Source organism: Lissotriton vulgaris, unplaced genomic scaffold (assembly GCF_964263255.1).
Source record: "Lissotriton vulgaris unplaced genomic scaffold, aLisVul1.2 SCAFFOLD_454, whole genome shotgun sequence".
Classification (NCBI taxonomy): Eukaryota; Metazoa; Chordata; class Amphibia; order Caudata; family Salamandridae; genus Lissotriton; species Lissotriton vulgaris.
In genome coordinates, this window is record NW_028241547.1 from 268,478 (window position 1) to 283,812 (window position 15,335).

A 15,335-nucleotide genomic window follows, 5' to 3' on the forward strand; every position below is an offset into this window, starting at 1 on the left:
AAATATCACCTGCAGAGCACCATTGGCCCCAGGCAGGTGAACCCTTAGATTCTGCACATAACCCCCGCAGAGCACCCATTGGCTCCTGCCAGGTGCAACTCCCACCCCCATTTACTTCTGCACAGATGCCCGCGCAGAGACCCCATTGGCCCCTGGCAGGTGCCCCCCTATTCACTTTTGCACATTTACCCCTGCGGAGCACCCATTGTCTCCTGTCAGGTGTCCCAACCTTCGCTTCTGCACATATGCCCCCGCAGAGCACCCATTGGCTCATGCCAGGTGTCCCCACCTTTGCTTCTGCACATATGCCCCCGCAGAGCACCCATTGGCTCCTGCCAGATACTCACATATCCTCCGCAGAGCACCCATTGGCTCCTTCCAGGTGCAACTCCCCTCCCCCCATTCACCTCTGTACATATGCCTTTGACACGGTTGATCATGCAATATTGATCAACTGTGTCAACAATGCCGGCATCCAGGGCGTACCTCTCGACTGGGTTAGATCCTTCTTGGACAAGCGATCCCAGGCCGTACACTTGTCTACCTTCTCTGCTTTCTACTCTTCCCTCTCCTGCGGAGTCCCTCAGGTCTCTGCCCTATCCCCTTTGTTATTTAATTTGTACATGCAGCCCCTAATAGTCTCCCTCCACAAATCCTCTGCCACAATCTTTAACTATGCGGACGATTTGCAGTTAATATTCCCCATTGATACTTCCCTATCCTCCCGTACCAGCTTCCAAACCACCATGCTACACATATCGGAATGGATGTATCGCAGCCAGCTCAAATTAAATCCCACCAAGACTGAGCTTGCGCTGGTGGGCGGGTCTGCCAACCCATGGAATGACAGCTTCTGGCCCCCATCACTAGGGCTTCCTTCTGGCCCCCTGTCAGTTCTGTGAAGAGTCTTGGCATAGTCATCTCTGATGATCTATCCATGAGGCCTCAGATTAGTGCTGTGACATCATCCTGCTTCTTCCATCTGTGCAGGATACGTAAAATCAGCAGATTCCTCACCAGAGACGCACTTATCCTTGTTACCATGGCTCTTGTTATGTTTAGAATTGACTTTGCCAACACTCTATACGTAGGAATTCCCGCTTACCATCTCCAAAGGCTGCAGCTGGTGCAAAATCCGGCAGATCGCCTAGTATTCCATCAGCCCAAACATCAGCACGTCTCCCCGCTGTTGCATTGGCTCCCGGTGGCTAAACGTTGCACCTTCAAACTTGGCTGTACGATATTCAAAGCACTCTCCGACCTAGCGCCTGCCTTCATCTTCTCTAGTTTGAAGCGATACATACCCACGAGAGACCTACGCTCCATCTCACACAAACTTTTACTTACCCCGAAAATCAAACGTAAAAAACATAGTGGTCTCTGTTTTTCTTTTCTGGCCCCCAAATTCTGGAATTCCCTCCCGCCCTCTTTCCGACACTGTCCTACCTACGATTGCTTCCGTAGGACGCTGAAGACATTCCTCTTCCAGTCAGCATTCCAGTAACTCCTGCCCTTGCCCTCCGCATTAGTTATGAGCTCCATGAAACCGTCCGGTGACCGAGCGCGGTATAAATAATTTTAACATAACATAACATAACATGCCCCCGTAGAGCACCATTGGCCCCTGGCAGGTGCCACCCTTCGCTTCTGCACATAAACCCCCATGGAGCACCCATTGGCTCCTGCTAGGTGCTCACATATCCCCCATGGAGCATCCATTGGCTCCTGCCGTACTCACATATCCCCCATAGGGCACCTATTGGCTCCTGCCATGCTCACATATCCCCCATAGAGCACCCATTGTCTCCTGCCCGGTGCTCACATATCCCCCATAGAGCACCCATTGGCTCCTGCCATGCTCACATATCCCCCATAGAGCACCCATTGGCTCCTGCTAGGTGCTCACATATCCCCCATAGAGCACCCATTGGCTCCTGCCATGCTCACATATCCCCCATAGAGCACCCATTGTCTCCTGCCCGGTGCTCACATATCCCCCATAGAGCACCCATTGGCTCCTGCCAGGTGCTCACATATCCCCCATAGAGCACCCATTGGCTCCTGCCATGCTCACATATCCCCTATAGAGCACCCATTGGCTCCTGCTAGGTGCTCACATATCCCCCATAGAGCACCCATTGGCTCCTGCCAGGTGCTCAAATATCACCTGCATAGCACCATTGGCCCCCGGCAGGTGCCCCCTCGCTTCTGCACATAAGCCCCCGCAGAGCACCCTTTTGCTCCTGCCAGATACTCCCATATCCTCCACAGAGCACCCATTGGCTCCTTCCAGGTGCTCATATATCCCCCATAGAGCACCCATTGGCTCCTTCCAGGTGCAACTCCCCTCCCCCCATTCACTTCTGCACATATACCCCCATAGAGCACCATTGGCCCCCGGCAGGTCCCACCCTTCACTTCTGCACATAAACCCCCATTGAATCCTGCCTGGTGCTCACATGTCCCCCAAAGAGCATCCATTGGCTCCTGCCAGGTGCTCACGTATCCCCCTTAGAGCACCCATTGGCTCCTGCCAAGTGCTCACATATCCCCCTTAGAGCATCCATTGGCTCCTGCCATACTCACATATCCCCCATAGAGCACCCATTGGCTCCAGCCAGGTGCTCACATATCCCCCATAGAGCACCCATTGGCTCCTACCAGGTGCTCACATATCCCCCATAGGGCACCTATTGGCTCCTGACAGTTGCTCACATATCCCCATAGAGCACCCATTGGCTCCTGCCAGGTGCTCACATATCCCCCATAGAGCACCCATTGCCTCCCGCCAGGTGCTCACATATCCCCCCTAGAGCACCCATTGGCTCCTGCCAGGTGCTCGCATATCCCCATAGAGCACCCATTGGCTCCTGCCAGGTGCAACTCCCCTCCCCCCATTCACTTCTGCACATATAGCCCGGTAGAGCACCATTGGCCCCTGACAGGTACCACCCGTCGCTTCTGCACATAAACCCCCATAGAGCACCCATTGGCTCCTGCCAAGTGCTCACATGTCCCCCAAAGAGCACCCATTGGCTCCTGCCAAGTGCTCACATATCCCCCTTAGAGCATCCATTGGCTCCTGCCATACTCACATATCCCCCATAGAGCACCCATTGGCTCCAGCCAGGTGCTCACATATCCCCCATAGAGCACCCATTGGCTCCTACCAGGTGCTCACATATCCCCCATAGGGCACCTATTGGCTCCTGACAGTTGCTCACATATCCCCATAGAGCACCCATTGGCTCCTGCCAGGTGCTCTCATATCCCCCATAGAGCACCCATTGCCTCCCGCCAGGTGCACATATCCCCCCTAGAGCACCCATTGGCTCCTGCCAGGTGCTCGCATATCCCCATAGAGCACCCATTGGCTCCTGCCAGGTGCAACTCCCCTCCCCCCATTCACTTCTGCACATATAGCCCGGTAGAGCACCATTGGCCCCTGACAGGTACCACCCGTCGCTTCTGCACATAAACCCCCATAGAGCACCCATTGGCTCCTGCCAAGTGCTCACATGTCCCCCAAAGAGCACCCATTGGCTTCTGCCAGGTGCTCACATATCCCCCTTAGAGCACCCATTGGCTCCTGCCAGGTGCTCACATATCCCCCATAGAGCATCCATTGGCTCCTGCCCTACTCACATATCCCCCATAGAGTACCCATTGACTCCTGCCAGGTGCTCACATATCCCCATAGAGCACCTATTGGCTCCTGACAGGTGCTCACATATCCCCATAGAGCACCCATTGTCTCCCACCAGGTGCTCACATATCCCCCCTAGAGCACCCATTGGCTCCTGCCAGGTGCTCACATATCCCCATAGAGCACCCATTGTCTCCCGCCAGGTGCTCACATATCCCCCCTAGAGCACCCATTGGCTCCTGCCAGTTGCTCACATATCCCCATAGAGCATCCATTGGCTCCTGCAGGTGCTCACATATCCCCCATAGAGCACCCATTGTCTCCCGCCAGGTGCTCACATATCCCCATAGAGCACCCATTGGCTCCTTCCAGGTGCTCACATATCCCCCATAGAGCACCCATTGGCTCCTGCCAGGTGCTCAAATATCACCTGCAGAGCACCATTGGCCCCCGGCAGGTGCCCCCCTCGCTTTTACACATAAGCCCTTGCAGAACACCCATTGGCTCCTGCCAGATACTCATATATCCTTTGCAGAGCACCCATTGGCTCCTTCCAGGTGCTAACATATCCCCCATACAGCACCCATTGGCTCCTTCCAGGTGCAACGCCCCTCCCCCCATTCACTTCTGCACATATAGCCCCGTAGAGCACCATTGGCCCCTGGCAGGTACCACCCTTCGCTTCTGCACATAAACCCCCATAGAGCACCCATTGGCTCCTGCTAGGTGCTCACATATCCCCATTGGCTCCTGCCAGGTGCTCACATATCCCCCATAGAGCACCCATTGGCTCCTGCCAGATACTCACATATCCTCCGCAGAGCACCCATTGGCTCATTCCAGATGCTCACATATCCCCCATAGAGCACCCATTGGCTTCTTCCAGGTGCAACTCCCCTCCCCCCATTCACCTCTGCACATATGCCCCCGTAGAGCACCATTGGCCACTGGCAGGTGCCACCCTTTGCTTCTGCACATAAACCCGCATAGAGCACACACTGGCTCCTGCTAAGCGCTCACATATCCCCCATAGAGAAACCATTGGCTCCTGCCAGGTTCTCACATATCCCCCATAGAGCACCCATTGGCTCCTGCCAGGTTCTCACATATCCCCCATAGAGCACCCATTGGCTCCTGCTGTGCTCGCATATTCCCCATAGAGCACCCATTTGCTCCTGCCAGGTGCTCATATATCTCCCATAGAGCACCCATTGGCTCCTGCCAGGTGCTCACATATCCCCCATAGAGCGCCCATTGGCTCATGCCAGGTGCTCACATATCCACTATAGAACACCCATTGGCTCCTGCCAGGTGCTCCGTTATTCGCCATAGAGCACCCATCGGCTCCTGCCAGGTGCTCACATATCCCCCATAGAGCACGCATTGGCTCCCGCCAGGTGCTCACATATCCCCCAAAGAGCACCCATTGGCTCCTGCCAGGTGCTAACATATCCCCCATGGAGCACCCATTGGCTCCTGCCAGGAGCTCACATATCCCCCATAGAGCACCCATTGTCTCCCGCCAGGTGCTCACATATCCCCCCTAGAGCACCCATTGGCTCCTGCCAGGTGCTTACATATCCCCTTAGAGCACCCATTGTCTCCCGCCAGGTGCTCACATATCCCTCCTAGAGCACCCATTGGCTCCTGCCAGTTGCTCACATATCCCCATAGAGCACCCATTGTCTCTCGCCAGGTGCTCACATATCCCCCTAGAGCACCCATTGTCTCCCGCCAGGTGCTCACATATCCCCCCTAGAGCACCCATTGGCTCCTGCCAGTTGCTCACATATCCCGATAGAGCACCCATTGGCTCCTGCCAGGTGCTCACATATCCCCCATAGAGCACCCATTGTCTCCCGCCAGGTGCTCACATATCCCCATAGAGCACCCATTGGCTCCTTCCAGGTGCTCACATATCCCCCATAGTGCACCCATTGGCTCCTGCCAGGTGCTCAAATATCACCTGCAGAGCACCATTGGCCCCCGGCAGGTGCCCCCCTCGCTTTTACACATAAGCCCTTGCAGAGCACCCATTGGCTCCTGCCAGATACTCATATATCCCCCATAGAGCACCCATTGTCTCCCGCCAGGTGCTAACATATCCCCCATAGAGCACCCATTGGCTCCTGCCAGGTTCTCACATATCCCCCATAGAGCACCCATTGGCTCCTGCTGTGCTCGCATATTCCCCATAGAGCACCCATTTGCTCCTGCCGGGTGCTCATATATCCCCCATAGAGCACCCATTGGCTCCTGCCAGGTGCTCACATATCCCCCATAGAGCGCCCATTGGCTCATGCCAGGTGCTCACATATCCACTATAGAGCACCCATCGGCTCCTGCCAGGTGCTCACATATCCCCCATAGAGCACGCATTGGCTCCCGCCAGGTGCTCACATATCCCCCATAGAGCACCCATTGGCTCCTGCCAGGTGCTAACATATCCCCCTTAGAGCACCCATTGGCTCCTGCCAGGTGCTAACATATCCCCCATAGAGCACCCATTGGCTCCTGCCAGTTGCTCACATATCCCCATAGAGCACCCATTGGCTCCTGCCAGGTGCTCACATATCCCCCATAGAGCACCCATTGTCTCCCGCCAGTGGCTCACATATCCCCCCTAGAGCACCCATTGGCTCCTGCCAGGTGCTCACATATCCCCCATAGAGCACCCATTGGCTCCTTCCAGGTGCTCACGTATCCCCAATAGAGAACCCATTGGCTCCTGCCAGGTGCTTACATATCCCCCATAGAGCACCCATTTGCTCCTGCTGTGCTCACATATCCCCCATAGAGCACCCATTGGCTCCTGCCAGGTCCTCACATATCCCCCATAGAGCACCCATTGGCTCCTGCCAGATACTCACATATCCCCCATAGAGCACCCATTGGCTCCTGCCAGATACTCACATATCCTCCGCAGAGCACCCATTGGCTCCTTCCAGATGCTCACATATCCCCCATAGAGCACCCATTGGATTCTTCCAGGTGCAACTCCCCTCCCCCCATTCACCTCTGCACATATGCCCCCGTAGAGCACCATTGGACACTGGCAGGTGCCACCCTTTGCTTCTGCACATAAACCCGCATAGAGCACACACTGGCTCATGCCAAGCGCTCACATATCCCCCATAGAGAAACCATTGGCTCCTGCCAGGTTCTCACATATCCCCCATAGAGCACCCATTGGCTCCTGCCAGGTTCTCAAATATCCCCCATAGAGCACCCATTGGCTCCTGCTGTGCTCGCATATTCCCCATAGAGCACCCATTTGCTCCTTCCAGGTGCTCATATATCTCCCATAGAGCACCCATTGGCTCCTGCCAGGTGCTCACATATCCCCCATAGAGCGCCCATTGGCTCATGCCAGGTGCTCACATATCCACTATAGAACACCCATTGGCTCCTGCCAGGTGCTCCGTTATCCGCCATAGAGCACCCATCGGCTCCTGCCAGGTGCTCACATATCCCCCATAGAGCACGCATTGGCTCCCGCCAGGTGCTCACATATCCTCCATAGAGCACCCATTGGCTCCTGCCAGGTGCTAACATATCCCCCATGGAGCACCCATTGGCTCCTGCCAGGTGCTCACATATCCCCCATAGAGCACCCATTGTCTCCCGCCAGGTGCTCACATATCCCCCCTAGAGCACCCATTGGCTCCTGCCAGGTGCTTACATATCCCCATAGAGCACCCATTGTCTCCCGCCAGGTGCTCACATATCCCCCCTAGAGCACCCATTGGCTCCTGCCAGTTGCTCACATATCCCCATAGAGCACCCATTGTCTCCCGCCAGGTGCTCACATATCCCCCCTAGAGCACCCATTGTCTCCCGCCAGGTGCTCAGATATCCCCCCTAGAGCACCCATTGGCTCCTGCCAGTTGCTCACATATCCCCATTGAGCACCCATTGGCTCCTGCCAGGTGCTCACATATCCCCCATAGAGCACCCATTGTCTCCCGCCAGGTGCTCACATATCCCCATAGAGCACCCATTGGCTCCTTCCAGGTGCTCACATATCCCCCATAGTGCACCCATTGGCTCCTGCCAGGTGCTCAAATATCACCTGCAGAGCACCATTGGCCCCCGGCAGGTGCCCCCCTCTCTTTTACACATAAGCCCTTGCAGAGCACCCATTGGCCTCTGCCAGATACTCATATATTCCCCATAGAGCACCCATTGTCTCCCGCCAGGTGCTAACATATCCCCCATAGAGCACCCATTGGCTCCTGCCAGGTTCTCACATATCCCCCATAGAGCACCCATTGGCTCCTGCTGTACTCGCATATTCCCCATAGAGCACCCATTTGCTCCTGCCGGGTGCTCATATATCCCCCATAGAGCACCCATTGGCTCCTGCCAGGTGCTCACATATCCACTATAGAGCACCCATCGGCTCCTGCCAGGTGCTCAAATATCACCTGCAGAGCACCATTGGCCCCCGGCAGGTGCCCCCCTCGCTTTTACACATAAGCCCTTGCAGAGCACCCATTGGCTACTGCCAGATACTGATATATCCTCCGCAGAGCACCTATTGGCTCCTTCCAGGTGCTAACATATCCCCCTTAGTGCACCCATTGGCTCCTGCCAGGTACTCAAATATCACCTGCATAGCACCTTTGGCCCCCGGCAGGTGCCCCCCTCGCTTCTGCACATAAGCCCCCGCAGAACACCCATTGGCTCCTGCCAGATACTCACATATCCTACGCAGAGCACCCATTGGCTCCTTCCAGGTGCTCATATATTCCCCATAGAGCACCCATTGGCTCCTTCCAGGTGCAACTCCCCTCTCTCATTCACTTCTGCACATATACCCCCGTAGAGCACCATTGGCCCCTGGCAGGTGCCACCCTTCGCTTCTGCACATAAACCCCCATAGAGCACCCAATGGCTCCTGCCAGGTGCTCACATATCCCCCATAGAGCACCCATTTGCTCCTGCTGTGCTCACATATCCCCCATAGAGCACCCATTGGCTCCTGCCAGGTTCTCACATATCCCCCATAGAGCACCCATTGGCTCCTGCCAGGTGCTAACATATCCCCCCTAGAGCACCCATTTGCTCCTGCTGTGCTCACATATCCCCCATAGAGCACCCATTGTCTCCCGCCAGGTGCTCACATATCCCCCCTACAGCACCCATTGGCTCCTGCCAGGTGCTCACATATCCCCATAGAGCACCCATTGTCTCCCGCCAGGTGCTCACATATCCCCCCTAGAGCACCCATTGGCTCCTGCCAGGTGCTCACATATCCCCCATAGAGCACCCATTGTCTCCCGCCAGTTGCTCACATATCCCCCCTAGAGCACCCATTGGCTCCTGCCAGGTGCTCACATATCCCCCATAGAGCACCCATTGGCTCCTTCCAGGTGCTCACATATCCCCCATAGAGCACCCATTGGCTCCTACCAGGTGCTCGCATATCCCCCATAGAGCACCCATTTGCTCCTGCTGTGCTCACATATCCCCCATGGAGCACCCATTGGCTCCTGCCAGGTTCTCACATATCCCCCATAGAGCACCCATTGGCTCCTGCCAGGTGCTAACATATCCCCCCTAGAGCACCCATTTGCTCCTGCTGTGCTCACATATCCCCCATAGAGCACCCATTGTCTCCCGCCAGGTGCTCACATATCCCCCCTAGAGCACCCATTGGCTCCTGCCAGGTGCTCACATATCCCCGTAGAGCACCCATTGTCTCCCGCCAGGTGCTCACATATCCCCCCTAGAGCACCCATTGGCTCCTGCCAGGTGCTCACATATCCCCCATAAAGCACCCATTGTCTCCCGCCAGGTGCTAACATATCCCCCCTAGAGCACCCATTGGCTCCTGCCAGGTGCTAACATATCCCCCCTAGAGCACCCATTGGCTCCCGCCAGGTGCTAACTTATCCCCCCTAGAGCACCTATTGGCTCCCGCCAGGTGCTCACATATCCCCATAGAGCACCCATTGGCTCCTTCCAGGTGCTCACATATCCCCCATAGAGCACCCATTGGCTCCTGCCAGGTGCTCAAATATCACCTGCAGAGCACCATTGGCCCCCGGCAGGTGCCCCCCTCGCTTTTACACATAAGCCCTTGCAGAGCACCCATTGGCTCCTGCCAGTTTCTCATATATCCTCCGCAGAGCACCCATTGGCTCCTTCCAGGTGCTAACATATCCCCCATAGTGCACCCATTGGCTCCTGCCAGGTACTCAAATATCACCTGCATAGCACCTTTGGCCCCCGGCAGGTGCCCCCCTCGCTTCTGCACATAAGCCCCCACAGAACACCCATTGGCTCCTGCCAGATACTCACATATCCTACGCAGAGCACCCATTGGCTCCTTCCAGGTGCAACTCCCCTCTCTCATTCACTTCTGCACATATACCCCCGTAGAGCACCATTGGCCCCTGGCAGGTGCCACCCTTCGCTTCTGCACATAAACCCCCATGGAGCACCCAATGGCTCCTGCCAGGTGCTCACATATCCCCCATAGAGCACCCATTTGCTCCTGCCAAATGCTCACATATCCCCCATAGAGCATCCATTGGCTCCTGCCGTACTCACATATCCCCCTTAGAGCATCCATTGGCTCCTGCCGTAGTCACATATCCGCCTTAGATCATCCATTGGCTCCTGCCATACTCACATATCCCCCATAGAGCACCCATTGGCTCCTGCAAGGTTCTCACATATTCCCCATAGAGCACCCATTGGCTCCTGCCAGGTCCTGAAAAATCATCTGCAGAGCACCATTGGCCCCCGGCAGGTGCCCCTTCGCTTCTGCCCATAAGCCCCCTCAGAGCACCCATTGGCTCCTGCCAGATACTCACATATCCTCTGCAGAGCACCCGTTGGCTCCTTCAAGGTGCTCACATATCCCCCATAGAGCACCTATTGGCTCCTGCCAGGTGCTCAAATATCACCTGCAGAGCACCATTGGCCCCCGGCAGGTGCCCCCCTCGCTTCTGCACATAAGCACCCGCAGAGCAACCATTGGCTCCTGCCAGATACTCACATATCCTCCGCGGAGCACCCATTGGCTCCTTCCAAATGCTCACATATCCCCCATAGAGCACCTATTGGCTCCTTCCAGGTGCATTTCCCCTCCTCCCATTCACCTCTGCACATATACCCCCGTGGACCACCATTGGCCCCTGGCAGGTGCCACCCTTCGCTTCTGCACATAAACCCCCATAGAGCACCTATTGGCTCCTGCCAGGTGCTTACATATCCCCCATAGAGCACCCATTGGCTACTGCTAGGTGCTCACATATCCCCCATAGAGCACCTATTGGCTCCTGCCAGGTGTTCACATATCCCCCATAGAGCACCCATTGGCTCCTGCCAGGTGCTCACATATCCCCCATAGAGCACCTATTGGCTCCTGCCAGGTGCTTACATATCCCCCATAGAGCACCCATTGGCTCCTGCCAGGTGCTCACATATCCCCCATAGAGCACCCATTGTCTCCCGCCAGGTGCTAACATATCCCCCATAGAGCACCCATTGGCTCCTGCCAGGTGCTCACATATCCCCTATAGAGCACCTATTGGCTCCTGCCAGTTGCTCACAATTCCCCTATTGAGCACCCATTGGCTACTGCTGTGCTTCCTTATCCCCCATAGCGCTCCCATTGGCTCCTGCCAGGTGCTCACATATCCCCATAGAGCTCCCATTGGCTCCCGCCAGGTGCTCACAATTCCCCCATAGAGCACCCATTGGCTCCTGCCAGGTGCTCACATATCCCCATAGCGCTCCCAATGGCTCCTGCCAGGTGCTCACATATCCCCATAGAGCTCCCATTGGCTCCTGCCAGGTGCTCACAATTCCCCCATAGAGCTCCCATTGGCTCCTGCCAGGTGCTCACATATCCCCATAGAGCTCCCATTGGCTCCTGCCAGGTGCTGGCATATCCCCATAGAACACCCATTGGCTCCTGCCAGGTGTTCAAATATCACCTGTAGAGCACCATTGGCCCTCGGCACTCGGCAGGTGCCCCCCTCGCTTCTGCACATAAGCCCCCGCAGAGCACCTATTGGCTCCTGCGAGATACTCACATATCCTCCGCAGAGCACCCATTGGCTCCTGCGAGATACTCACATATCCTCCGCAGAGCACCCATTGGCTCCTTCCAGGTGCTCACATATCCCCCATAGAGCACCTATTGGCTCCTGCCAGGTGCTCAAATATCACCTGCATAGCACCTTTGGCCCCCGGCAGGTGCCCCCCTCGCTTCTGCACATAAGCCCCCGCAGAGCACCTATTGGCTCCTGGGAGATACTCACATATCCTCCGCAGAGCACCCATTGGCTCCTGCGAGATACTCACATATCCTCCGCAGAGCACCCATTGGCTCCTTCCAGGTGCTCACATATCCCCCATAGAGCACCTATTGGCTCCTGCCAGGTGCTCAAATATCACCTGCATAGCACCTTTGGCCCCCGGCAGGTGCCCCCCTCGCTTCTGCACATAAGCCCCCGCAGAGCACCTATTGGCTCCTGGGAGATACTCACATATCCTCCGCAGAGCACCCATTGGCTCCTGCGAGATACTCACATATCCTCCGCAGAGCACCCATTGGCTCCTTCCAGGTGCTCACATATCCCCCATAGAGCACCTATTGGCTCCTGCCAGGTGCTCAAATATCACCTGCATAGCACCTTTGGCCCCCGGCAGGTGGCCCCCTCGCTTCTGCACATAAGCCCCCGCAGAGCACCTATTGGCTCCTGGGAGATACTCACATATCCTCCGCAGAGCACCCATTGGCTTCTTCCAGGTGCAACTCCCCTCCTCCTATTCACCTCTGCACATATGCCCCGGTAGAGCACCATTGGCTCCTGCCAGGTGCTCATATATCACCCATAGAGCACCCATTGGCCCACGGCCGGTGCCCCCCTCGCTTCTGCACATAAGCCCCCGCAGAGCACCCATTAGCCCCCGGTAGGGACCCCCTTCGCTGTTCAGTTGCAGCTTCAGCGCCATTGGCTTCTGCTCAGTGGCCCCGGAGAGCCCATGTGCTCTTTCCAGTCGTCTCGCTCTTCGCTCCATCATACGGGCCTACGACCCCTATCTCCGTGCCCAATTGCCCCTGGTTCCTGCCCTGCCGTCCGTCACCTAGGCCTCTGGGCCCTGCCTCGTTGCCCAGTTCCTGCTGGCTCCTGCCCTGCCGTCCTTCCCCCGGGCCTCTGGGCGCTATTTTGTTGTCCAGTTGCCCAGTTGCCGCTGGCTGCTGTTCTGCAGTCCACCCCGGGCCTCTAGGCGCTGTCTCGTTGTCGAGTTGCCCAGTTGCCACTGGCTGCTGTTCTGCAGTCCACCCCGGGCCTCTGGGCGCTGTCTCGTTGTCCAGTTTACCAGTTGCCACTGGCTGCTGCTCTGCAGTCCACCCCGGGCCTCTAGGCGCTGTCTCGTTCTCCAGTTGCCACTGGCTGCTGCTCTGCAGTCCATCACTCGGGCCTCTGGGCGCTGTCTCATTGTCCAGTTTACCAGTTGCCACTGGCTGCTGCTCTGCAGTCCAACCCCGGGCCTCTAGGCGCTGTCTCATTGTCCAGTTGTCCAGTTGCCACTGGCTGCTGTTCTGCAGTCCACCCCGGGCCTCTAGGCGCTGTCTCGTTGCCCAGTTGCCACTGGCTGCTGCTCTGCAGTCCATCACTTGGGCCTCTAGGCGCTGTCTCATTGTCCAGTTTACCAGTTGCCACTGGCTGCTGCTCTGCAGTCCACCCCGGGCCTCTAGGCGCTGTCTCGTTGCCACAGCTCCCATCTCCAGGCCGCTCTCGTTTCTCTAATTGCTCGTGTAATCTCCGCCCTCCAGGCCTTTGTTTCCTGCCCGCGCACCGAGCTTCCTAAAGCGCCCTTTGTGCCCGGCTCCGTGTCCAGGCGCTGATTAAACACATCTGAATCCAGGGGCGGCCCCCGCGCCTCGGAGCCTTTCACCCCAACAAAGCGCCTTTCATCCCGGAACACAAAGGGGGGTTCAAGGAGCGAGACCCTCCCCCGAGGTCCCCTCCATATGGACAACATGCAGGGGGCGGCTGACTCCGGAGCCCAGGCGACGGGTCGGCCTCCCCCCGGCCAGGCTGCTGGGCTGGGGGCTGGGACGGGGCCCTCGGCCTCTGGGACGGGGCCCTCGGCCTCTGGGGACTGGGACGGGGCCCTCGACCTGTGGGACGGGGCCCTCGACCTCTGGGACGGGGCCCTCGGCCTCTGGGAGCTGGGATGGGGCCCTCGGCCTCTGGGGGCTGGGACGGGACCTCGGCCTTTGGGACGGGGCCCTCGGCCTCTGGGGGGCTGAAACGGGGCCCTCGGCCTCTCAGACGGGGTCCTCGGTCTCTGGGGCGAGGCTCTCAGCCTCTGGGGGATGGGATGGTGCCCTCGCCTCTGGGGGCTGGGACGGGGCCCTCGGCCTCTGGGACGGGGCCCGCGGCATCTGGGGGCTGGGATGGGGCCCTCGGCCTCGGGGGTCTGGGGCCCTCGGCCTCTGGGACGGGCACTCGGCCTCTGGGGGCTGGGACGGGGCTCTCGGTCTCTGGGGGCTGGGACGGGGCCCCCGCCTCTGGCGGCTGGGACGAGGGCCTCTGGGGGCTGGGACGGGGCCCTCGGCCTCTGGGACGGGGCCCTCTGCATCTGGGACGGGGCCCTCGACCTCTGGGACGGGCCCTCGGCCTCTGGGGGCTGGGACGGGGCCCTCGGTCTCTTGGGGCTGGGACGGGACCCTCGGCCTCTGGGGGCTGGGACGGGACCCTCGGCCTCTGGGACGGGGCCCTCGGCCTCTGGGAGGGGCCCTCAGCCTCTGGGGGCTGGGATGGGGGCCCTCGACCTCTGGGACGGGCCCTCGGCCTCTGGGGGCTGGGACGGGCCCCTCGGTCTCTTGGGGCTGGGACGGGACCCTCGGCCTCTGGGACGGGGCCCTCGACCTCTGGGACGAGGCCCTCGGCCTCTGGGGGCTGGGACGGGACCTCGGCCTCTCTGACGGGGACCTCGGCCTCACGGACGAGGCCCTCGGCCTCTGGGGGCTGGGACGGGGCCCTCGGCCTCTGGGACGGGACCCTCGGCCTCTGGGACGGGGCCCTCGGCCTCTGGGGGCTGAGACGGGCCCTCGGCCTCTGGGGGCTGGGACGGGGCCCTCGGCCTCTGGGACGGGGCCCTCGGCCTCTGGGGGCTGAGACTGGGCCCTCGGCCTCTGGGACGGGACCCTCGGCCTCTGGGACGGGGCCCTCGGCCTCTGGGGGCTGAGACTGGGCCCTCGGCCTCGGGGGGCTGGGACGGGACCTTGGCCTCTCGGACGGGGCCCTCGGCCTCTGGGGGCTGGGACGGGGCCCTCGGCCTCTCAGACGGGGCCCTCGGCCTCTGGGACGGGGCCCTCGGCCTCTGGGGTCTAGGACAGGGCCCTCGACCTCTGGGACGGGGCCCTCGGCCTCTGGGGGCTGGGACTGGGCCCGCGGCCTCTCAGACGGGGCCCTTGGCCTCTGGGGGCTGGGATTGGGCCTCGGCCTCTGGGGGCTGGGACGGGACCTTGGCCTCTCAGACGGAGCCCTCGGTCTCTGGGGGCTGGGACGGGGCCCTCGGGCACTGCCCTCCGACCAGGGAGCTCGTGCGGACGACTCAAGGGCCCCTTCAGACAACCAGCTCTGGAGGCCTGGCCACGCCCCCTACAAGCCCTGGCATCCGGTAAGAAGCAAGGCAAGTCCTGGCATCTGGG